The sequence below is a fragment of the Grammomys surdaster genome, unplaced genomic scaffold, assembly GCF_004785775.1.
Source record: "Grammomys surdaster isolate TR1022 unplaced genomic scaffold, NIH_TR_1.0 197, whole genome shotgun sequence".
In the NCBI taxonomy this organism is placed as follows: Eukaryota; Metazoa; Chordata; class Mammalia; order Rodentia; family Muridae; genus Grammomys; species Grammomys surdaster.
In genome coordinates this window covers 2193997-2217363 of record NW_021604642.1, presented here as the reverse complement: position 1 = coordinate 2217363, position 23367 = coordinate 2193997, and the positions used below count along the sequence as shown (strand labels likewise).

The 23367-nt window shown below is 50.5% G+C and overlaps 1 long non-coding RNA gene across 1 annotated transcript; it reads left to right on the top strand.

The window, feature by feature from the left end:
* Positions 1 to 4162: 4162 nt before the first annotated feature.
* On the top strand, positions 4163 to 5572 carry LOC114623329. Its single transcript, XR_003711751.1, has 3 exons — positions 4163 to 4273; positions 4664 to 4798; positions 5519 to 5572. It is a non-coding gene; the product is annotated as an uncharacterized LOC114623329 (long non-coding RNA).
* Positions 5573 to 23367: the final 17795 nt, after the last annotated feature.

Here is a 23367-nt window from a genome sequence, read left to right as displayed (position 1 = left end):
GACAATGGGAACTCGACTCAGCTCACAGTGCAGCCCAGCCCAGCCCCAGCTCCGTCTGGGACTGCTTGAAGGCTTGCACAGGAATGTGGGGTGGAAAGGCTCTGAGGGCTCACTGCTGTAGAAGATGGTGCAAGAAACAGCCTTGCTAGAGAAGACAGTGAAGTGTGGGGGAGGCCTGCCAGCTGACCTCACCGAGCTGTGGGGGGAGGTGCGCTCAGCAGTGACCTTCAGTTTTGTATCTTGGAGTCTATGCAGCCTTGCCACTGGGGGAGGGGTGCTGGCTGACAGCCACATAGGGGCGAAGACTCAGCCAGTCAAGGGTCCATGGAGTCTCTGGAAACTCTGGGACTGGTAGCCAAGCCTCCCAACACTAGGCCTTGCCCTTTCCGTTCCTGTAGCACACTACTCCCTGACCTCAGTTTCCTGTGATCCTAGACCGCTGGAGACCCCAAGGCCCCACAGAGGGGATCTTTCCTCCAATACTGTGAACTGAGCAACAGTCTATGCCATGCTCAGCACTAGGGACTTTACACAGTAACAGGCACTCGATGGGGCAGCCACAGCCACTCGCCCCACTTTCTATAGAGTGTGAAACTAAGGATTCAAAAGGAGAATTGGCTGGTCAGGGTCACATGGCCAGTGATTTTTCAGAGTTGAAATCTGAATCCAGGACAGTCTAGATCCGCAGTTCTCAACCTGTGGGGAGCAACTTGTTTGAGGATCAAATGCTCCTTTCACTCAGGTCACCTAAGAAAACAGATACGTGCATTGCAACTCATGACAGTAGCACAATGACGGTTGTGAAGTAGCAGCTAGCATCATGTTATGGTTGGGGGTTGCCACAACACGAGGAACCGTATGAAAAGGTCACAGCCCTAGGAAGGTTGAGAACCACTAGTCTAGATGACCATTTGTGCAACAAAGCTTTCTCGGAGGTACCTTGAGCTGCAGAGCTTGGCAACCGGGCTCTGAAATGAAGTTCCTGGATCTGCCTTCTAAGCCTGAGCAGGAGCGTAAATGAAAATTACAAGGCCCAGCTTGAACTTCCATCTCAGGAGGAGCTGGAGGTCTTATTCGTTGCAGGAAGGAGCATGAAGCACGGTCAGGCCTGAAGATAGCGAGCCTGACCTGGGGTAGGTAGGAAAATTAAGCTGGCTTCTCCTTACAGACGCAGAGGCGTGGTGCAGGCATCCCTTGCCTAGGTCTTCTTAGCTACCCAGGGGCTGACTGAAGGTTGTGAAAAGCAAGCTTAGCATTGAACTGGGCTCCATTGGAAGACATGAGTTACTAAGAAACAAGAATTCTGAGAGAACGAGAGCTGAGTTAGTTCATTAGGGCGACTGGGGACCTTTGTGGCGATATAGAGGCTCTCTACCCATGGACAGCTTTGTCTGTTGCCCAAGCAATGGTCCATGAAAGCAGCCTGGGCTTGGGGGGTGGGGGGTGCGGGTGTGTGTGTGCAGGCCAACTGTGGCAGGAGGGAAGGGAGCCCAGCAGGTCCCAAGTCCTGAAGCCATCCCACCCCAGTTCTGAGAACTGCACAGAGGTGGCTGCATAGCCAGGCTGGACCCCTGAGGGCCGCTATGCTAGGGTGATGGCTACTCTGAGCGTACTCTATTCTCCTCCAGCTAGTTTTGTTAAGAGGAGCAGGGGATTCTCCTGTGACAAATGTTGGAAATTGAAGTCCTGAGAGCTGATTAGCTAAGGCCTCGAACTACTGAATGGCCCAGGCAGAATTTGAATCCTAGCTGAATTGGGCACCGGAAGAAAGAGCAGGTTCTGAGCGGAAGTCTGGGGCCAAACTGGCGGGCCAGGGCTGACAGGGCAGAGTGGGCACAGGCTGCCGGGAGGGAGAGCTGTGTGTGTTTGTCTGTCTTTTTGTAGGCGTGTGTGTGCCTGCGCGCTTCTGTGTGCGTCTCTCCCGGTGGCTGTTCTGCTTCCTCAGCAAGCCCTTCCCTCCCCCCTCCACTTCGTTTTTCCTTTCTTCTTCGCCTTATTCCTCATTGTCGTCTTCTTTTTAATGAGACTTAATTAGCATCGAGTTCCTCCTCCCTCTCCCTCTCCGCCCAGTCTCCGCCCCTGCCCTCCCCTCCTTCTCTGCCCTCCCCCCTCCTCTTCCCTCCTCCCGAGGTACAGGCCAAGCGATCTGACGAATGCACTTGAGAACAAAGCGCCAGGCTAATTCGGGGCCTGCTCAGGAAGCCGGGGCTGAGCTGAGATAATGGGTCTGAAATAGCCCGGCACAATTATGTTTCTTCAGCCTGTGGCCAGGCGGGTGCAGGCTCAGGCACTAGGGCGGACGACAGGGCGCCTGGCGCAGGGCACCAGATGTGGCTTGCTCACGGTGATGAGGGCCACGCTTCAGCACCCAAAGCCATCCTTTGCTGGCTTTCTTTGGAACTTCTCTCCTTCTGGGAGGCCTCCAGTCTCTAGCAGGGAGACTCCAAGGGTCACTGAGGATCACACACTCAACCACAGTCACCAGAGAAGTTAATGGAAAAGCTGAGTCCAGAATCCCAGAAGCCAGGCTCACTGATATCACTTCCTCTTGCTTGGCTTTGCTGTTCCATGGAAGGTATGGAACAGGGCTTAGGGCTGGCCACCAAAAAGGCCTCTCTAGGAAAACAGAGCCTTCTAGAATGGTCAGAGAAGGGACAACTGGGGTTGTTCCGGCATGCCAATCATAACAGGACACTGGCACAGTGCCCATCGGAGGGATGGCTTAGATGTCACTTAGGTATCCTCTACATGTGTTTCCTGAATCCCATCCGGAGCTTGATGCCAGACTGAGGACAGATGAGTGAGGAGAAACTGGCCTAGGAGGAACAGGGATTCCCTGTCATAGGGATCTGCCCCCTCTCGGCTCTCTGCCCTGCCATCATGCCTGCTTCTTGATGACAGACACAGACTGGAGGCTGACAATGAGAAGAGCCATGCACTTTTAATGCTCTGGGGTGACTGTCAAGGCTTCTGGTCTTCCCAGACCCAGAACTGGTGGCCTATTTGTAAACATGTGTCTATTTTGCTTCACTTTGCATCCAACCCAGGAGCCAGGCTCAGTGTCAGGCTCACTCGGAGAAACTGAGAGAGGTATGGTGTGGTGAGACTCTGTGATGACAGTTAAGGCCAAGAAGCCCTGCAGGGATGACAAGGATGGGCGTCAAGGAAAGCGTCTGCAGGAAGGTCACATTGGAGTTAGCAGTAGAAGTGACAAAAGGCTCTTCCAGTGGAATGGGAACTAGAGAAGGCTTGGGGGTTACAGGCATGGGAATATAGTGCAAAAGCTCTGAGCTGATGGGTGCTTGTTCTTCCAACGTTGTCTGCTGGGGCTAGAAGGAAGCAGTGATGAAGGATCCACTGGGCATGTGGGCTGGGCTTGCACACAGACTTGTCTGGACATGGGTGGGCAGTCAGCCCTGTAAGGGTCACCTCCCGATTCTTCCCTGTCAGCCCTCAGCTCTAACCACAACTTGAACCGCAGTCCTGGACTGCTGTTCTCCAAACAGAACCCAGGGCTTCCTGCTGGTGTTTCCATTTGTGAGCTTCACGTGTCCTGTTGCTTAAGCCTGCTGCCCTCAGCTCTGGCTCCTCTCTTTGACTATGGCAATCCCAGAGGTGAATGGAGGACTCTTCCTCTATGTACATGTACTCAGATGCAGCCTGTCACAACAGCTTGCATTTCTTTGGCACTTTCCTACCTCCAGGGCTGTTTGGGGCTTCATATACCATTCTTAATACCATGTTACCTTTCTTAAGACAGGACCTCAGACGCACGCCTTTAATCCCAGCACTTGGGAGGCAGAGGCAGGCAGATTTCTGAGTTCGAGAGTTCGAGGCCAGCCTGGTCTACAGAGTGAGTTCCAGGACAGCCAGGGCTACACAGAGAAACCCTGTCTCGAAAAAAAAAAAAAAAAAGACAGGACCTCAGAGAAGAGCCCAGTCCAGCATTCTGATTATGGCTTCCGATGATTAATACATGTCTCCCAGAGCCACCGTGGGAAGTGGCCTCAGTTGTGAACTACACAGGGGTATCTGGCCAAGAATGTGAGTGGGGGCTGGTAGTCAGCTAACATTCTGCTTCTGAGCCTTGTGCAGGTATAGGCTACCTCTGTCTACTGAGGGAGCCCTCTACTAATGGCACCAAGGTGCTGAGCGGGTGAGTGGGCCCTGCCCATCCTCCTCCAGGATCTAGAGGAAGGGGACTTGAAATGATGAACTCTCCAAGGCCTTCCCAACTGAGAAACCTAGGTCTGTGAGCTGCAACACATATCTGGTGAGTGGAGCCAGCTCGGGGACAGAGGCTGTTCCGGGCTGTGCAAAGGGACTGCATGTGAGGATTAGTGAGAGGAAATGAAAATTGGGGATGGCCCTCAGGGGAATTGACTACAGATGATGTCAGAGAGGAGGCTGCCTCCCGGAGAGTAAGGGACCCAAATAGCTGCTGCTGGGGGAGGGACGCTATCTGCATTGTCCTCCGCAGACTAGTCAGTCCACCTGGCTCTTCGACCCCTAGCCGCCTGCTAACTCTCTTTGCACCCGGGGAATGGAGGAGGCACATTCTGGGGGTTGCTAAGGGCCTTTCCATGGGAAGGCACACGAAAAAAAGCCCCAGGATGGGCTCTGACTCACAGCATCCTTCTGAGCTTGCAAAAACTCATCTCAGGGTATAAAGGAGACTGAGACTCTGGAAGATAGAAGTTGACAAAGTCCACATTTGAGCCCCATTCCACTCATCTTTAAAGCCCAGGCCTCTCCAGCTCCAGTGAACTTCTAACCAGAAACAGGAGCTCAGGTCCAGGTAGGTGTTACTGGAAATGGCCCAACAACTCAAAGCCTTCTGTGTAGAATGATCAGTTCTATTTCCAAGATTAAGAAAGGCAAAGCCACACACAGCTAATAAGTGGCACAGTGGCCAATACTAGCCTTGGGAGTGCAGAAGGGATGGAAGATGTTGAGAGAAGAGGAAAATGTGAGCTTATACACAAATGAACATGCACGTGCGGGGAATGCATGAAGTGTCCGTGCCAGCTTGGTAAAGAAAAGGAGACTGGGGGTGGGGTGGGAAGGAGGGTAGGGATGGGAGCCAGAAGTAGTTGTGGGGTAGGTAAGGAGAGGGGTGGCAAGTATGTGGACCTAGTGGTATGGCTAGAAGATGGTGCTCCAGAGGTGGTGCTCCAGAGAAGGTGGTGTTCCAGAGAAGATGGTCCTCCAGACAAGGTGGTGCTCCAGAGAAGGTGGTGCTCCAGACAAGTTGGTGCTTCAGAGAAGGGAGGGCTCCATTTAGAACGATTTTTTTCCCTGAGTTAGAAAATAGCCCTTTCTTCTTTCACAGGGAGGCTGGGCTTTTTCTCCAAGGCTCTGCCCTTGTCTGCTCCATTATGGGGGCTCTGCCTTCTCATAGATCCCCAGCTGGAGCCCCCAGCCCCACTCCCTAATTCCGGCGGAGCAGGCAGCGTGCCCGCATGCCCAATTGATTCTCCCAGCACACACAGGTAATTCATCTCAGCTTCCTTTCCAGGCCCCCACCCCAGATGTGCAGCCGTCCCAGCAGCCAGAGGCCAGCTCACCCCACCCAGATCGCTGGCCAGCTGCAGCCCCCTGTTTCCCAAGGAAGAGAACTAATAAAGGACAGTCTTGGAGCCACAGCCTCTCCAGTTCAATCTCGCCACAGCCGCCCCATAAAACGGAGGGGAGAGATATAAAGGAAACAAGTGTGAGTGAGGATGGAGTTTCCATCCAAGGAGGGGAGTGGAGATGTGGGGCCTGCAGACAGCACGCAAGAGTGATTGGCCTCTGGGGCCCAGACAAAGGCAGAATATCCCCATTTGCAGCCACTTAGGTCCCTGTGGTAGCTTTTCTAGAAGAAACAGGATACAGTGGGTGAGAAACAGGGCAGTGAAAGTGGTGGTTAGGAGCAAGGGTAGAAGGAGTGTGAATTCAGAGCTAACCTAGGCTACATTGTCAGACCCCCATTTTAACAAAACAAGAAGAGGAGGAGAAGGGAAAAAGGGAAGGAAGGAGGGAAGGAGAGAGGGAAGTTGGGAGGGAAGGAGGGAGGGAGGGAGGGAGGGAGGAGTCAAGCTGGGACCTGGTGGGGTGGTGTATACTTTTAATCCCAGCACTCAGGAAGCAGAGACAGGCAGATCTCAGTGAGTATGAGCCTAGCCTGGTCCACATAGTGGGTTTCAAGCTAGCTGGGGCTACATGGTGAGGCATTGTCTAAACAAGAAAGAAAGAAAGAAAGAAAGAAAGAAAGAAAGAAAGAAAGAAAGAAAGAAAGAAAGAAAGAGAGAGAAGGAGGGAAGCAAGCTGTGTATGATGATTCATACCTGTAACCACAGAACTTAAGAGGCTAAAGTAGGAAGACCACCACCACAAGTTCAAGGCCAGTCTGGGCTACATACCAGGACCAAGGCTATGTAGCAAAATCCGGTCTCAAAAATAAAGCAAGTCATCAAAAAGCCAGGTATGGTGGTTCACACCTGTAATCCCAGCACTTTGGAGGCAGGATTCATACATCAGCTTGCCACAAGTTCAAGGCCAGCTTGGAGAGGTACATAGTGAGACCTTGTCTCATAAATTAAAAAAAAAGGGAAGAGAAAGAAGAAGGGGCAGGAGAGGGAAGGAGGAGAAAGAAAAAGTGTGTGTGTGTGTGTGTGTGTGTGTGTGTGTGTGTGTGTGTGTGTGTGGCGGGGTAGAGAATGCCAGATAGACCAAGATGATGGACTTGGTGTGGGCACTTGAAGTTGGGCAAGCTGGAGGGCATCCTTTCTGACTTTCCTGTCCCTTTCTTGATTTTTCGAAAGGCAGAAGGTGAACAGGAGTCTGACATTGAGCCTAGTTTAGCTCTCGCCCTGCTGAATGGCCTTGCTCAAGCTCCCTACTCTTCGCCTGTGCCTCACTCTGCAATAGGGTCCAAGCAGTCAGGCCACCAGCCTGCTGCTGTATGAACGGGGATCAGTGTGTGCTGTTGGTGGGGTGCTATGGGAAATACATGGGAAGCTCTCTCCTTCGTTACCCACTAGGTCTGGCAGAACCCACAGGAGAAGGTTGGGTCTTCCAAGGTATGTGCCTGGGGTGAGCATGAAGTCTGGGCTCTTCTGGTGTGTGTCCTTATCTATTCTTCCCAGGAAAGAAGTAAGCAACTGTTAGGCCATAACACTTTCTTCCTATCCCTAGTGGATAGAGCCCTGAGCAAAAACCAGACATGCCTGTCCTCCTGACACTGACATGTACCAGAGAGGAAAAGGAGCTCCCGCCAGACATCAGGGCCTGGATGAGGGCAGCGAAGTGAGGCCTTGGGCTCTGGCTATACCAGTAGCTCTACTCCCATGCACTGATCTCTCAGGGAATTCTAAAGCTCTTCTACGAAGCCCTGGAGCCAGCACTAGGATGCTTATAGTTGGGCCCAAAATTGAAGGGGACAGTATAGTAACCAATCTCTGTATCTGGGTCCTGAGGAGAAGCCTGTCCACACCCTGGCCTGTGTTTTCTTGGAATAGAGATTCTGTCTTCTCCACATAGCCTGTGCTGGCCAATCCCACCCTTGCCTCACACAGGCTGCCTAATCTGTGTGGCCCTCATTTGCCAAGGGCATGTAGGAAGAAGGGGTGGGAATCAGGGGCCGGGAGGCCCAACAGAAACCTCCTGTTTGCCATGAGCTTTCTAATGACATCAGTGAACATGAGGTTGGTCATCATATGCCTGACTGACTGGAAGACCGTACTTTGGAGAAAGCCAAGCTGTCTGCATTTCCCACACTCGTGCTCACAGTGACTCCTGGATAGGTGTCAGATACTGAGCTTCTATACTAGGGCGTAACCGTGGCTGTGGAGGGGACAGTCCAGAACAGTTGGCTTTGGCCTCCTTCTTTGAATCATCATTAAAACTCCCAGGGCAATCAGAGGGAAAGAGAACTCAATGAAAGTACAAGATCCAGAGGCTAAGATTCAGGAAGGCCCAGCTATGGAGGGAGACAGAGAGTATGAGAGCCACAAGGAGTGAGGAAAGCCATAGGACTAAAGAAGCAGGCCAGGTTATGCAGGCAGAACCCAGCAGGGTGGACCTCAGGCAGCTAGGAGGGGCAGGATGAACACTCCTAAAGTTTTTGATTCCTTAGCCAACAAGAGTCCCTGGGACTTTTCCTAGTCATGTGCTGTGTCAGAGAAAGTGGGCCCTCAGGAACTTGTCTCCAGCATGGCAGACTGTTGAGTGACCAGGCAGACCTTGCCCAGGAGCTCCACACACACAAACCCCCCTCATCAGTTCCATGCTCCGACCTATACAACATTCCCATTTTCTAGGGTGAGACACTGAGGCCACAAAAAGATGGTAGCCACATGCTTTTCTTTCTCTGAAGTGGACAGGTAGAAGTGGTTCTGGTGCAGCTGAGGCCAGCAGGGCACTGCATATCCTGGCTCTTTCTTCCCCGTTCAATCTCCCACTCCTTTTGAAGGGCCAAAAGAAATCTCTCTCAGCTGGCTCCATCATAAAGCCAAAGCCACATGGATGCTGCAGCCATCTTTCAGATGAGGGATTTACCACTCTCAGGGTCCAGGGTGGGGGTGGGGGCACCGGTCTGCAGCCATGGAGTAGATACTGCAGATGCAATTTCTGTTGCTCTCTGAAGCTGCTACTTCTGGCTGCACTTCTCTCTCTGCTTGTCTCATCTCCTCCTTGGATTTTGAGGGGAAGAAGGGAAATGATAAACATGATACTCTCTGCAGAAAATTAGAAAAGTATTACCAAGAAAATTGACCCTATCCTTTCTCTCTCTGTCTGTCTCTGTCTTTCTGTCTCTGTCTCTCTGTCTCTCTGTGTCTTTGTTTCTCAAGTCACACATACCTTAGACATGAGATCGTGGTGTTCATTCCATTGTTGTTTCAAATTGTGACAAAAAAAGAAAACACAGCACAGAATATATTTCTATAAGAACACTTAAGGTCTCATCATGTGTAACTGCAACTCTAGAGCCATCTCATAATAGGTCTTGCCTGTCTCTGCCACTCACTCTCCAGAACTTGCATTTGGCTCTCTGCTTCTGTGCATCGGACTTTCAGCCACTCCACCTAACTGGGCCTGCATATTTTGTTCTCAGCCTGTCAGTTCACATAGCGTAGTGAACTCAAGGTCCATCCGTATTGTACCCTCTGACAGGCCCTCCCTCTCTTTCAAAATCAATATCCTCTTTACTCTGCACACCTTTTCCTAGCCACTGGTCCTTGCTTGGTACCCAGCTTTCATCTGTTTTGACACAGTGCACTTGGCTTTAGGTCTGTCTCTTTGAGATTCCCCACTGGAATTCCTTTGGCTACTTACCTAGAAGTGAGATGATAGGATTATCTGGTAGTGTTACCCTCAATTTCCCGAGATCTTCCCTACTTATTGGCTGTGCTATTGACTTTGCCCCCAATAGTGGAGAGGGGCTCTCCTTTCTTCATGTCTCCCATTTCTACCTATCCTCAGAGGTAGGAGCTGACATCACATAGTGCTTCTGACTTACAATTACCTACTCAAGAATGGCACCTTCTCCATCATGTGTGGACCATCTGTGTGTCTTGTGCCTAGTCTGTTTTGTGCCCTGAATTTCCCACGTGTCATTGTGCTATAAGCATTCCTCCGTGACATTCAGTATGTTTTTTTCCCCTTCACCCCGAGGACAGGGATCTGAACTTTGATAGTCTCAAACCCTGCCAGGTCCAGTTGGGGCTTAGCACAGTAGCAGCATATAAGCAGCAGGTGGCAGGGGGTGAAAAACAACTTAGAGTAGACCCTGGATCAGAGAAGCTTAGAGGAGAGACTTTGGCAGAAGATGGTCTTAGTTTCAAGTTGACAGTTTTCCTATATCCAGGCTGCCAGGCATTGGGAAGTCCATTGAACTCTGAGCCCTGGCTTAGTTAGGGCTACTGTTGCTGTGATAAACCACCATGACCAAAGCAGCTTGAGGAGAAAATGGACTATTTGGCTTATATTTCTTCATCACAGTTTATCATCCAAAGCACTTAGAGGAGGAACTCAAACAAGGCAGGAACCTGGAAGCGGAAGCTGAAGCAGAGTCCATGGGGGATGTTGCCTATTACCTTGCTCCTCATGGCTTTCTCAGCCTGAACCCAGGACCACCAGTGTCCTGGGCCCTACCATATCAATTACTAATTAAGAAAATGCCCTGCAATCTTGCCTACAGATCGATCTTATAGAGGCATTTTCTCATCTGAGGTTCCCTTCACTCCGAGGATGCTAGCTCATTTCAAGTTGACATAAAACTAGCCAGCTCGCCTCCCATCTAGAAAATGGAGACGATGGGAAAATCTATTTCACTGTTTCATCACCCCTTTGTGTGGTCTCACTCAGCTAATACATGCCAGGACTTGACCACAAGGAGTCTCCTGTGAATGCCAGAGCAAGCATCTTGTAGCAGTGTGGAGGGACTACGAAGTCCTCCTGTCTTCCTGGTCTGTCTCTTCTGAATTATTGAGTATTGTAGTGGATGACACTTTTCAGTTTGGATTTTTTTCAGATCTTAAGGAATAAAGGTTTTGGAAAGAAGGTGTGTGTGTTGGATGGAGCACTTTTATACACCTCCCCAAATCCCAGTGTAGAAACCTGAATTCCTAGTGTGATGGCATTAGAAGGTGGAGCCTTTAGAAGGTGTGAACTTGATTGACTTGAGAAGCACTTAGGGGGTTAATAAAGCAGACAATTAACTAAGGAGGGAAGGCCCACCCTGGATATTAGTGCTGCCATCCCTTGGGTGGAGGTCCAGGTGGAATACAAAGGGAAGAAGGAGAGTACCTCCCTCCCCTCCGCCCTCAGCATGGGTATGCTCTGTCTCTGCTTTCTGTCTGCAGTTATGTGAACTGTCCTAGTTTGTAATGCCCTCTTTACCACAACGAACTGAAACTTCTAGACCCATGAGCCAAAATGAATCCTATCCTCTTCCCAAATTGCTTCCTCTGGTGTTCTGTCACAGCAATAAAAAGTCTGACTAACTCAGAGAGTTGGGAATGGTTTTCGGGAGGGATTTGGGAAGTGAGGAGGTGTAGCTAGAGAAGAGCTAGCATGCTATCAGCAGATTGAAATGGGTGAGTCTGTTGGAGGAGGAGAGTGGAATGTTGATGAGACCTAGACTGTAAAGAGTGAGTGCCTTAGTCTTCAAACGGGAGCAAAGACTCTATCAGGAATTCCATTAGCAGCCATGCCTGTTACATTTTGGTAAGGAACTTGTGTACATTTTGTCCCTGTCCCGATTCCTTGGATAGTTTTAGTTTCAAGTCCAGATTTCTTGCCTTTTCCAGGCTGCCAGGCTTTGGACAGTCCACTGAATGCTGAGACCTGGCTTCCTATCTAGAAAGTGGAGGCAACAGGAAAATACTTGAATTTAAATGTAATGAACTCATTAATATAGTGGAGGAAATATAAAGGCAGCCCAGCACCCAGACTGTGGAGTGGCAATTGCTAGCTGCTTTTATCTGGCTTTACAGTTATAATCAGAAGCAAAAAGCAAAGAAGAAAGATGGGAAAGTGTACAGTTTGGTCAGAAAGAAACAAAAAACCCTGTAGAGTTGAAGCTAAGGAAAGTTTTGAGTCTTGAAGGAATTTCAGGAGCTGACCTGACCCACCCATCATTGGCTTAAGAGTATAAAAAGGCAAATGCATTTAAAGACTTCTTAGGGAAGAGAGTTTAAGGCGCTCTGTTATCACTGGGCCTCTTAGGAGTTTCCTGAGCTCAGCCATGCAGGTTCTCAGAGACCATTGCAGCTGTTGTCCTAAGGGGCCACCTACCTTTCATACTGGTTACAGACCCATACGTTGCTAGGTTTGCAGACATAGAAAGTGTAAGAGACATGGGGGTCATGGAGACTTGCACCCAGATTTTAGGGAAAAGCCTAGTAGGCTAAGTAGTGCTTAACAGGGTCAGGATTTTTTCAGGCAGCTCTTGAGAAGGTGACGTGTGAAGCTGAAAATGCTATAGATAGCCCAGGCAGGGATAGCTATACAGTGCTATGCAGCCTCTATTCCCATGGAGATGCTGGGAATGTGGAATGTTTGCTGAGGATAGAGCTGCAGGTAACAGTGGAGCCAGCCCGAGAGAGAGCCCATTTGGGCTGAAGTTGGCAAGGCTGGAGGACTGGGATGCTCAGGCCTCTGAAGCCCACATATGGCTACTGTGGTGCGCCTCAGATGCCGGACATGTTTGCCTTGCCAATTTCAGGTTTGCTTTGGTCTACTCTTGTTTCTCTATTCTCCCATTCTTCTCTTTTGGAATGGGAGCATTTACTCTATACCGCTGTATCTTGGAAGTATGAAACTTATTTTTAAAATCATATAAGTGCTCACAGCGAAATGTTTGCCTTGGGATACTTTGAACTTTTCAGCAATGCTCGAACTGTTAAGATCATGTAGATCCTTGGAGAGGGACTAAACACATTCTGCATTGTGAGAGAGCAATGGGCCTTTGGGGGACTAAGAGTGGAGTGTTATTGTTTAAGGGGATGTGTTTGGGTGTCACGTTGATTAAGGTTGGATTTATGATAGTTAATCTTAATTGTTGACTTGATTGAATTATGGAGAGCCCAACAGTTTTAACAATACAAATATATATATTTATATATAGGTTATATATAGTATGTATTGGTTAATATATTAATATATATTAATATACATATATAAACACACACACATATATATACATATCTATATATACATATGTATATATATACATATATATATATTATTGAGATATATATATATATATATATATATATATATATATATATATTATTGCTGAAGACACAACACACTTTGCTTCCAGGACATACATAGAGAAATCAAGCTGGAACTAAATTGAAAACCTGAAAACCTCCTCTCTGCTGGCTAGCTTTCCTATTAAAAGGTGCTATGCAGGCCATAGAGGGAGAAAAGCTATGGATGGTATTACCCAGTGGTAAGCACTGCATGCTATAACACCAACCAACTGGTGTAATAGCAGCATAAAGGTAATAGGGATAACTGCTTTTGGATTCAATTTGAGGCCTGTTTCATAGGAGGGAGTTCATGCCTGATAGTGTAAAGCTGGTCAGATCCCATGGCTCAGGCATCATAGGCCCACAGGTAAGATGGGCAGCAACTGCTGTTGTGTTGCTAAGTGGACACGTTGTCAAACTGCCTTTGAGATATTTGTGTTTATACTCACAGATTAGTGCTGCACTCAACTGTAGCCAAAGAAGCGTCGCTGTAGTAGGCAGCAGTTAATGAAGGAACTTATAACTGAGAATAAACAACTATTGAGTACTCAGCTGTATGTAACACATTGATATCAAAGCCCCAGAAGCTCAAGGAACATTGTGGGAGACGGGGCAGAAAGAATGTAGGAGCAGAAGGAGACCTGGGAAATGTAGTCTTCTTGATGTGGCACTGCACTCAGCTACATAAGACCTGCACAAGATTGAGAACATCCAACATTCCACCAGACAGCATTAATCGAATTCAGTGGGTTGCAAACAACAAAAACAGAAACAACAACAACAAAAACCAAACAGCAGAAACAACAGCAAAGCAGAGAGGATATGAAGGGGAGACGCATGTTGTGGGTCCCTGGAGGAGTAGGGAGGATTTTGAGGTACATATTTTCAAGGTACATTGTTTACCTGTATGAATTGTCAAAGAACTAATAAAAACTACTTTACTAACAGAGAAAAGGGTCCATAGCGCTTGCTGTTCACCACACAAAGAGAGAACAAGGAGTACCAGCAAACCAAGAAGCAGCTTCTTATCAAACACTCATCAGGCAGCACTGTGAGCTTGGACTTTCCCAGCCGACTAGGCAGAGCTGGGAGGAGCTTGTGTGTGTGCCGTTGGAGGCCCCAGGTTCTGGAGTTCTTTGCTAGAAGCCTCCGTGGTCTGAGGTAGCAGGCGTTTTTGGCACCATCATCTCTTCTTTTGAACTCCTTTCTTTGTAATAGCAAGGGTTTCCCTTTAGGGCACATAACTGGGCTGGGGATTCACATATGACCTCCTTCTGCTCTAGGCTGACCTGCACTGATACAGAGACTCCTGTACTAGGACAGACTTAGGACACACTAATCAGCACTCTGGGGGTAATGTGAGAATTTCCTCCTGGTACTTGTTGGGAGAGTCATAGGGAGAAGGAGAGAAGGCCCTTGTAAGTTGAGATTGAGCAAAACTGTGCTCAACCCGCTCAGAACCCACTTTATAATGACAGCAAAAACATCTAATAATGTAGGATTCCTGCTGCCTCTATGTTCATGGTATATAGACGGCAAGGCTGAGCTCAGGGAAAGACAACTTACTTAGGGTGATACAGTTGACTAGTAAGCCAGAGCCAGTGCCTCTATGAATTAGGGTCATAATCCTTGTCTCCACCTTCCAGGAGATATTGTAATCCTACACACTAAGATCAGTCTTGAAGATGGATTATCCTCTGCCCAGCAGAAGGATCTTAATGGGAGGGCCTTTGGAAAATGGTGAACCCAACCCTTTCCACTGTCCAAGTGGACACAGAAGTCAAGAAGCAAGAAAAGAACAGAGTATGTGAGCCCTCCCTCTCCCAGCCCCAGGAAGGATATGAGAATGCTGCTGCTCTAGCTTCACTGGAGAAGCACAGAGCCCAAAGATGGATGCAGAGCAAGAGAGACAGGAGCATGGGCATACTGGTCAGGTCCTAAGCTTGCAGAATCTCAGTGTGTCAGGGCAGAAAGGCACCATTAGAACAGACTCCACTGCAGGGCAGAAGGTGATGTGTAAGTGTGCAGAGCCACAGCCTAGAAGGAGCACAGTGTAAAGCCTTGCCGGCTATACCACCACCCTACCATTGTAGTCCTGACTCAAGGTTCCACAAGGAAGTGTGGGTTTGCCTGATTGCCTCCCCCTGCCCACATGTTAGCCTTCTGGGGAACTTTGTTTTAAAAAATTTAAAAATTACATTAATTCAGTGTGTGTGTGTGTGTGTGTGTGTGTATACACAGGTGCCCATGTGTGGTATAATGTGCATGTGGAAGTCAGAGGACAACTTGTGGGAGTCAATCCTTGCCACCACGTGGGTCCTAGGGATCAGAGTCAAGTTGTGAGACCTGATGGCAGGCTCTTTAACCTGCTGAGCCATCTCACCAGTTTAAGATTCCAGTTTTGTTAGTTTCTTTCCACTCCCTCCTTACTGCAGCTCTGTATAGATTGTCTGAGTCTGTGTGGGGTTGTAGAGTGGGGCATGGGGCGAGGGGGAGACTGACAAGGGCAAAAGAGCTGGCATAGCCATGGCCCACCCTGACAGCTAGGGCCATCTGCATGTACAGACTAAGACAGCTCTGCCACCAGGAGCAGTGGCATAGAGTCCTTTTCTGCACAGCCCGGTTGCATGGAAGATAGGCCACTGTCCTTAGGTTACCTGATGCACTAGGAGAGGACATGTCTGTCTATGTGCTGCCTGGCTCTGTCCCTTCTTATTCAAAGTCAGGGAGTAGTAGGATTTGCTGACCTTAGCAACTTGCCCTGGAACTGAGGAGCCAACAGCCCCCTAGGTTTATGGGCCCATCTTGTTTCGTCTGAGGTACTGAGAGTGGAGTCCTGGGCTTTGAGCAGGCTGGGCAAGGCCTCTAGCACCAAGCCACACCCTTCCAGCTTGCCCATCTCTCCATAATGGGAGAGGCAGAGAAGACTACAGCTGATTGACTGAGTACATACTACACGTCAGGCAGTTGGCTAGGCCCTTCTTTCTGCTTTTACTATTCGCAACTCCACAGGGCAAGTGGGGTCCCCTCTCTTGCAGATGAGTATACAGCATAGCCCAGAGTGACCACCTGTGGCCAGGTCCTTGGAGCCCACAGCTGTCCAGAGCCCCACATGCAACTGGCTTTTCTAAACTCTCAGACCTGGCAGGCTACATGTAGTGGAGGGACTAGGAGGAGCAGGCTGGAGGATCCCACAAGCTGCCCCTGCGACAGGCCCCAGAAAACTCCATGCTTGGCCACCTGCCAGGGGGTGTGGCTCTGGAGAGACTCCTTGGATAGAGAAATTCATTAGCCTATGTGAAGTCTCAAACCGATTAGTGATTTATACTCGGCTCACGCGGCAGGTGGTTTAGGGTTATTATCTGACTTAACCCAAAGGCCACCCTGGCCTGGCCCTCCCTCCTTTTCCCCTTCCTCTTTCTGTCTTCCACACTCAGCCCTGCTTAGCCAGCCTGCTCCTAGACCTTTCCTCTAATCCCCACAGCCTGGGCCATTTCTCAGGAGGGAACTGGCAGGGTTGGCAGTCATGGGGAATGGAGGTGGCGGGGCACTGTGATTACCTCCTAAACCACAGGATCATTCGGAAAATCCAAGCTTTGTTCCATTTCAGGGACCAAAGAGGGCTTCATTTCCACATTGGGGCAAGATAAAAGGAAAAAAGAGTGAGGTACCACAGCAGGAGGCATAGAGGATGGATATAAAGAAGAACTTCCACTATGAGCAAGCTTGGGTTCCTGGGCTGGGATAAACACACAGCTCAGCTGTGGGAAAAACAGTTGGGTTGAAGTGACACAGGCTGGGCCTGCAGCCAGTGGGAACCTCCCCACAGAAGATGCCACTTAGAAATGTTAGTGAACCCTCAGGACTCTTAAGAAGAGTATGTGTGTATGTGCGTGGGGGGGGCAGGGAGAGTGGTGGTGGTGATGCAGAATTCCCTCTAAAGTGATCTAGAGCTTTCTCAAGGGAAATCAATTTCTACGCCTGTTGGGGGAGGGCCTGACTCTGCCTACCTCAGCTAGGTTCCACCTCTGGGTAGCTTCTGGGCAGAGGCCATGGCAGCCATGAGCTTTCACCTCAAGTCAGCATCCTGTCCCCTGGGCCAATGTCCTTGACTTTCATTAGCACCAAATTGGCTGGACTGCTACTGCCCTAATCCTGGGAGCCCTGTCCCCCACATGCTAGGTTCTGGGTCTAGGGATATTGGTAGAAATGTCACCCAGCCCAACCCTTATGCTATTGTACTTTCCAATTCCCCATGGGGCATTCAGTTCTCAGTCTTCAGGAGATTCCAGAGTTCACCTCACTTCCTGCCTCGGTAGCAAGTTCCAGTTTCAGGAAGTCCTTCTTGGTGTCTGACTTTGAATCTTTTTGCCATAACAAGATTTATTATTATTATTTTTCGCCTACTCTATCTAAATGGTGAGGGGGAAGGTTTCTCATGTATGATATCAGATGCACGGGTAGCACACGCTAGACTAGACAAGTGAAGAGGCTCAGAAACTTCTGGAGTGAGAGCCAAGCAGCTGACCTGGATATTCTTGGGGTCACTGACCAGTGCCATGGAAGGAGGCACTGAAGGTGATGTGAAAAGGTACAGTATAGCCTGTCTGTTCATAGCTAGTGACTGCCGGTAGGGCTTATGCTAGAGCCCTGGCCACTTGCTTCCTGGTCAAGCGTGCTAACACTCAGGAGTTTCTCCAGCTACCAGCAGCCCTGCCTGTTATTCAGCCAAGAGCTGAGTGTCCATCCAAAGCTAAGCCCTGCTAGAGGTGGGTGGGGGGAAGGGCTGCTGATAGGAATGTGACTGACATGGTTAGGGCCTACCCTTCAGAGAGGCTCCAGGCCTAGCAGCCCTTTCCAGGCCTTGTCTCCTCCCCCACTTGGGCTAGAGCTGAGGGATGAGGTGCTTCCAAGCCAGCTGGATTGGGTAATTAAAATCTCTCTTCTACCCCCGGTGGATGACCTCCGAGGTTCGTTCCAGCCTTATGATTCTATGATTCCAGCTGGGGGTATCCAATTAACCCTTGTCATGCTTGGCTGGTCTTCGTGGGCTGTGGAGTGGGAAGGAGTTGGGACTGGGAGGTCTCCGGGAAGGGCCGTTCTCAGCACATAGCAAGATACTGGGTTCCCTCCCTCCTTTCTCTGCCTTCCTACCATGCCAGGGTAGTGGCCCCAGAATTTCAGTGCCAGGATAAAAAGACACTTGTAGGCCAATATGCCTTTGGGGAACTGCCCTTTTAGTCCATGTAATAGTGAATGACAGGCCATCACTGGATGTGGTAGAATCTCCCGGTTCCATGGTATCCAGGCCCAGGAAGGCTTTGAGAGTGTCTCTGCCTCTGTCTCTGTCTCTCCCTCTTTTTCTGTTTTTATCTCTCTGGTGTAGTATGTCTTTTTCTGTGTTTCTGTCTATCGCAGTGTCTCTTTGTCTCTGTGTCTCTGTCTGTCTCCTCCCTTCTGCTCCGCCCCGTGTGTGTGTGTGTGTGTGTGTGTGTGTGTGTGAAACAAAATGGAGGTGACAGTGGATCACCAACAGAAAAAGGCCACCATAAGTCTGGACATCTTGAACCATTTGTTCTCAGGGACCCAATGCCATCACAAGGCAGCCTCCTCCTGGTGGCTCTGGGAGGGTGTGACATTTGGATGAGGTTTGGACTCCAGTCAGAATGGTGGTGGAGCTACACATGTGGCCATTGTCAGAGCCCACGTGGACCTTAGAGACTGCCATAAACAGTCACCTTATGGGCCACTTAAAACCTCCAAAGTGTTTTCTTTGGCTCGCACGGTGCCTACATGATGAAGAAATTAGCTCTCATCATTTAAAATTCAGGAGATTTTTACATAAACATCCAGACTTATAACTTCTAAAAAGCTCTGAAGATCTAGTAATCCCGTGCTCTCATTCACAGGCAACAGACAGCTGGAGCTGAGTGGCAGCTGTCCCCTGGGCGGTGTTGGGGGGTGGTGGCTGCGGTGTGTGTGTGTGTGTGTGTGTGTATGGACACATATTCTTGGTTTCTTTCGGTCCCACCTTCCTGAGTTTGCTCTTCCTGGGACAACTGGAGAAATGCAGGCCAGGAAGAAAGGAGGGCCCTTATCCCGGTCAGCCACCCACCTGGGTGGGGGCACTGTGAGGGCTGGAGCTAGGCGGTCTGTGGGCGATTGCCCTTTATGCTTGTCCCCAAGCTCTGCCTCAGGCGCTAGCCCTTCTGCCACCACTGTCCTTCTCTGCTCTGCGGGCTTTGTCTGGCGCCTCTGGACATGGCCCTTACAGAGCTGCAGAGGCGGCACCCGCATTCTCAACAAGAAGGGCCTCAGGGGCCAGGCGGTTGCGGCGGCGCGCCGGGTCTTTCTGTGAGGGCGGGCGCTCCCCGCCGCCGTCCCGCAGCCGGGCCTCCGGGGTTGCCTGGCCGTCGGTGTCGCCGCGGCGGGCCTCGGCCTTGGGCTGCGCTGCAGCGAGACGCTGGCGGGCGGCAGGGTAAACACGGCCCACAGCGGGGCGCGCGGAATTCTGCTGACGGCGCTCTCCTCAGGCCTGGGCGGGGCGGCGCAAGCCGGCGGCGAAGGCCCTTAGGCCAGGGCAGTGTCCCCTCCGTGCCCGCGACCCCCAGCCGACTGTGGCGCCTCCCCAGCCGCGAAAGACTCAGGGTGGGGCTGCCGGCGGCTGAACTCTCCGCAGTGACACCCCGACCCCCGCCCGGGACCCTCAAGACTCCCCACTCGCTCCTCTTCAGCTTACAGCCCAGAGCCAGATACAAGGGGTCCAGACCCGTCTCCTGTCTCTGCCTAAAAGTCCGGGGCAGAGGCTGGGAGGGAGGGACACAACTCAGGAGTCCTGGAAGCCAAGTGCTACATGGTCAGAACCCCTCTGCTCCCAGAAAACACCATCCCCAGCAAGACTCCATTCCCCTGTCACCTAGTCTGAGCCTTTGTCCAGTTGTGGGGCAGAAGATTTCTCAGTGAAATCGAATCCTAAGGCTAGGATTCCTAGGGTGTGGTGGGCCAGGAAGGTACAGGCTTGCCTGACATGATGTCCTTATACAGAGGGAAAAGGTGTACACTTGTGAGTGTATGATTTGGGCAGCAAACTCAGAAAGGACTTGATGGATCCATTGATAAAATGACCGGACTGGAGAAGACCTGAAATGTCAGGAGAAGCTGTGAGTTCAAATGTGGAAGAAGGGGGACACATCGTGCTAAGTGGCAAGAGGCAGGGTGGCTTCCTACTGAAGAGTCTGGGGCAGATCTGCAGGACTGGTTGTTGAGCTAGTTCATTCAAATCGAGAATCAAGGGAATCTTCAGAGGAGATGGCCCCTGGGAACAGATGTCCAGTGAGCACGTCTCACCTGTTCCCAGCTCATCCCAGGCAAACCAGGAAGTTAGGTTACTCAATCTGCCTTTACTGCATTGCTCCCAGGGACTATCTGCTCAGTGGCTCATCCAACCTCACAAATGTTTGTTATAAGTGTACTATAGCCCCATACTATAGGACAGCAAGAACATGCTAAAGGTGCTGTTTTAATGTCAAACATGGAGTGGTCAGTTTGAACCCAAGGTCTGTTGTTTCATTACATTAGGTTTTCATCCTAGTCTCAAACTAGGTGTTATTTGGACATACTGCTTGGTTTCAGTGGCCTGCAGCTGGTAAAGGTGGCTTAAGGGAAGAGGGATCTTGGTCCCCTTTAGCTCAAGGCTATCAGGGCTTCACTATGGACTGCCACCTGTTGATTTTTTGTGCCCCCCCAAGCTGAGGGCATGACCAGATGCTGGGGGGGGAGAGTTGGTGAGGGTGGGAGGGGGAAGCTGAGAGAGCGGGCTGAAAGGGGGTGTCTCCAGGGTTTCACTGGGTTCCTGGGCTCCAGATGGTAGGTCTGGGGAGGGCTGGCCCAACATCTGAGAACTAGCTGGGGGCTGGGCCCCAGGAGCCCCACACTGCTGGGCAGAGCCTCTGCCTTGCCTCCGGTGTGCTGGGGTGTGAGGAAGCTGCTGCAGAGCAAACAAACAGAGCCTGTGAGGACAGGAAGCAATTAAGGACCACCCGGCCCAGGCCGCTGAGGAGCTGAGGAGGCAGGCAGAGGCCAGGCCAGCCAGTCACAGCGGCCAGCTAGGTGTGGCCTGGGGCAAGGCCAGGGAAGGCCATGGGAGGCTGACAAAAAGGCTGTAAGCTGTGGAGATTCTGGGAGAAATCTCTTCCACTTAGAAGCAATTCCAGAGAAAGAGCAACCTTGTTGTGTCGGGGTGGGGTGCAGGGAGCCGTAGCTTGTCAGAAGGCCTTAGTCTTAGACCTACCTGCTGGTTTTGTTCATAAGCTTTGCTTAGAGGTGTCCCTTCTGTTCTGTGAGCCTCAATTTGTTCATCCTCATAATAAGGTGATTAGAAGAAACATTCTTCAAGAGTCCTTTGAGACTTGATCATCCCAAGACCTTGGGGTTGCTGAGAGCTAAAGATGTTTTCACTAAGTTAGACTGGTGTCAGTTGGATGTGGTACAGTTAGGAAGCAGATTTGGGAAGTCTAAGATGTGAGTTCTTTCCTTAAGGACTAGTATTCCCCTCTGACAATACTGTGGCTTGATTATTTGCATAGGCTGGGAAGTTCACTTGAATGGGATTTCTTCCCATGCCCAGTGAAGTCAACACATTGCTGTCTTCGTGCTATGGATGAGAATAGTTAGAATGGGGTGTTTAGGTGACTGTGCTCCATTCTGCCTGCTTAGCAAGCAGAGAAAGAATGCTGCCTGGAACAGACCCACTCTCAAGGCTGTGCTTGGAACCACTACTCTGCTTCTACTGCTGATGAGGTACCAAAAATGCTCCTACAGGACTGTTGAGATTGTCCCCATTGCCCAGAGAAGATGGCCTAGTACCACACAGGATGTGCTTGAGGTGCAACCATACACCCCTCTTCCCACTGTTTATCTGGCTCCAGCAGAAAATCAGCAACTCTTCAGTAGTTCCTGGAGATGCTCCATCTTGTTAGCTGCCTGGATGCAGGCAGGCAGGAGCCCTTGACCCTTGCCATTTCTTCAGTCCCCAAAGGTTAACTGGATGTCTGTTGGACTCCAGACACAGGGCTATGCTTTCCGGGCTTCCTCCTATTCCTCCTCAGTTACGTAGTGAGCTCACCTTCATTGTGCTAGTAGTGGGGCCCCTTCATATTCTGAAGTCTTTCAAGGCCCCAACACAGGGCTGCAGGGACCTTGGGAGCCTGTGCTTAACCTGTCCCCATCAAAGGACTCTATCCAGGAATAGCCTGGCCCCAGATAGCTATTCCTTTGGATTCTGGAACCACCAAGGCCTGGATCAAGCCTTTCCTCCTTCCAGTTCTGACACCAACCTGACTTGCCTGGAGGTAGGCCCAGACCTGAGAAACCCCTTTGGATTCCTGGTCTCACAAATTCTTGAACCACTGGGGCCATAGCTCCTAGGTACTGTGCAAGCCCTTTGCCCAGATTCCCTTGCTTACTACACACTCCCATGCAGCTAGGTGGATCCTATCATTATGGTCTTAGTTCCCGTTCTCCATATAAGGAAGCACAGAGGTAGCAGCATGGCCTGTGGTGACCGGTTGCCTCAGTCCATACACCTGGTGTGTGCAGAGACAGGAGGAGCAGAGCCTGTGTGCCTGGCCATGTTGTTTGTTGCTCTTGCTGACTGATGAAGGTAGCGACAGTGTGTAATCCTTAAGAAATATGGCCTTGACAGTGGTACAGGAGAAAATCATTGGGGTACTTAGCCTAGGGGGACTGTTGTCTATTTGTCCAGGACAACAATCCACCTGGCGGGAAGTTAGTAGAAGGAAGGACCTCAGAGGGACAGCAAAACAGGATCTCCGGTAGGCAGCCTGGGATAGCCTGACTTAAGAACTGTGCAAAGACAGGACGATATAGGGCATCTCGATGTGTTTCCCCTGCAAGTTTCCCCTGGTGCTGCCTTACTCAGGAGGAGCATCAGCCTTGAAAAGGGGCCTTCTGCTACCCTGCCTGCCCAGGGAGTAGATACCTTCCTAACTGGCACACCACACCTCCTGAGGCTAGCTTGGATTGGAGGGCTGTTTGGAAGAAGGAAGAGTTCTGCCTGACACCCCCCCACCTCCACCTCTATCCCCTGCTTTGGAGCTCCCAACCAGGGGACATGGGAAATGGGCGAGACTGTATGGGTGGAGATGGGGCAAAGGCCTGACGGCACAAGTTCCCAGTGCCTCTGCTGGGAATGGAGAGGGCTCAAGGAGAAATAGAGTCTTGCTATAGACACGTAGGGATTATGTGATGTTCCCTACAAGGAACATAGTTTAAAGCAAGAGAAGTAATCTGAAAAGGACCAAAGGCCTCACATTGGTGGGGGGAGTGAATCTCAGCTGAGACCCCGAGGACCCTTTGCCCCTGTGCCCTGTGAACAAGGCTGAGGAGGCCTGCTTCTGACTGACTGTTCCCAGGCTCATAGCCTTAGCTGGCCAATCCCTGGGCAGGAGGTGGCCAAAATCAGCTGCCCCAGGCTCCTCAATGCTGCCCTTATCCCATCAGCCCCCTGGGGCCAGGCTGAGCCCATACAAAAGAGAGCGTTCCTTGTGGGCCTTTGCGGGGGCCCTGGGAATCGGTGACAAGCTGAATGGGATAATAAGTTAAT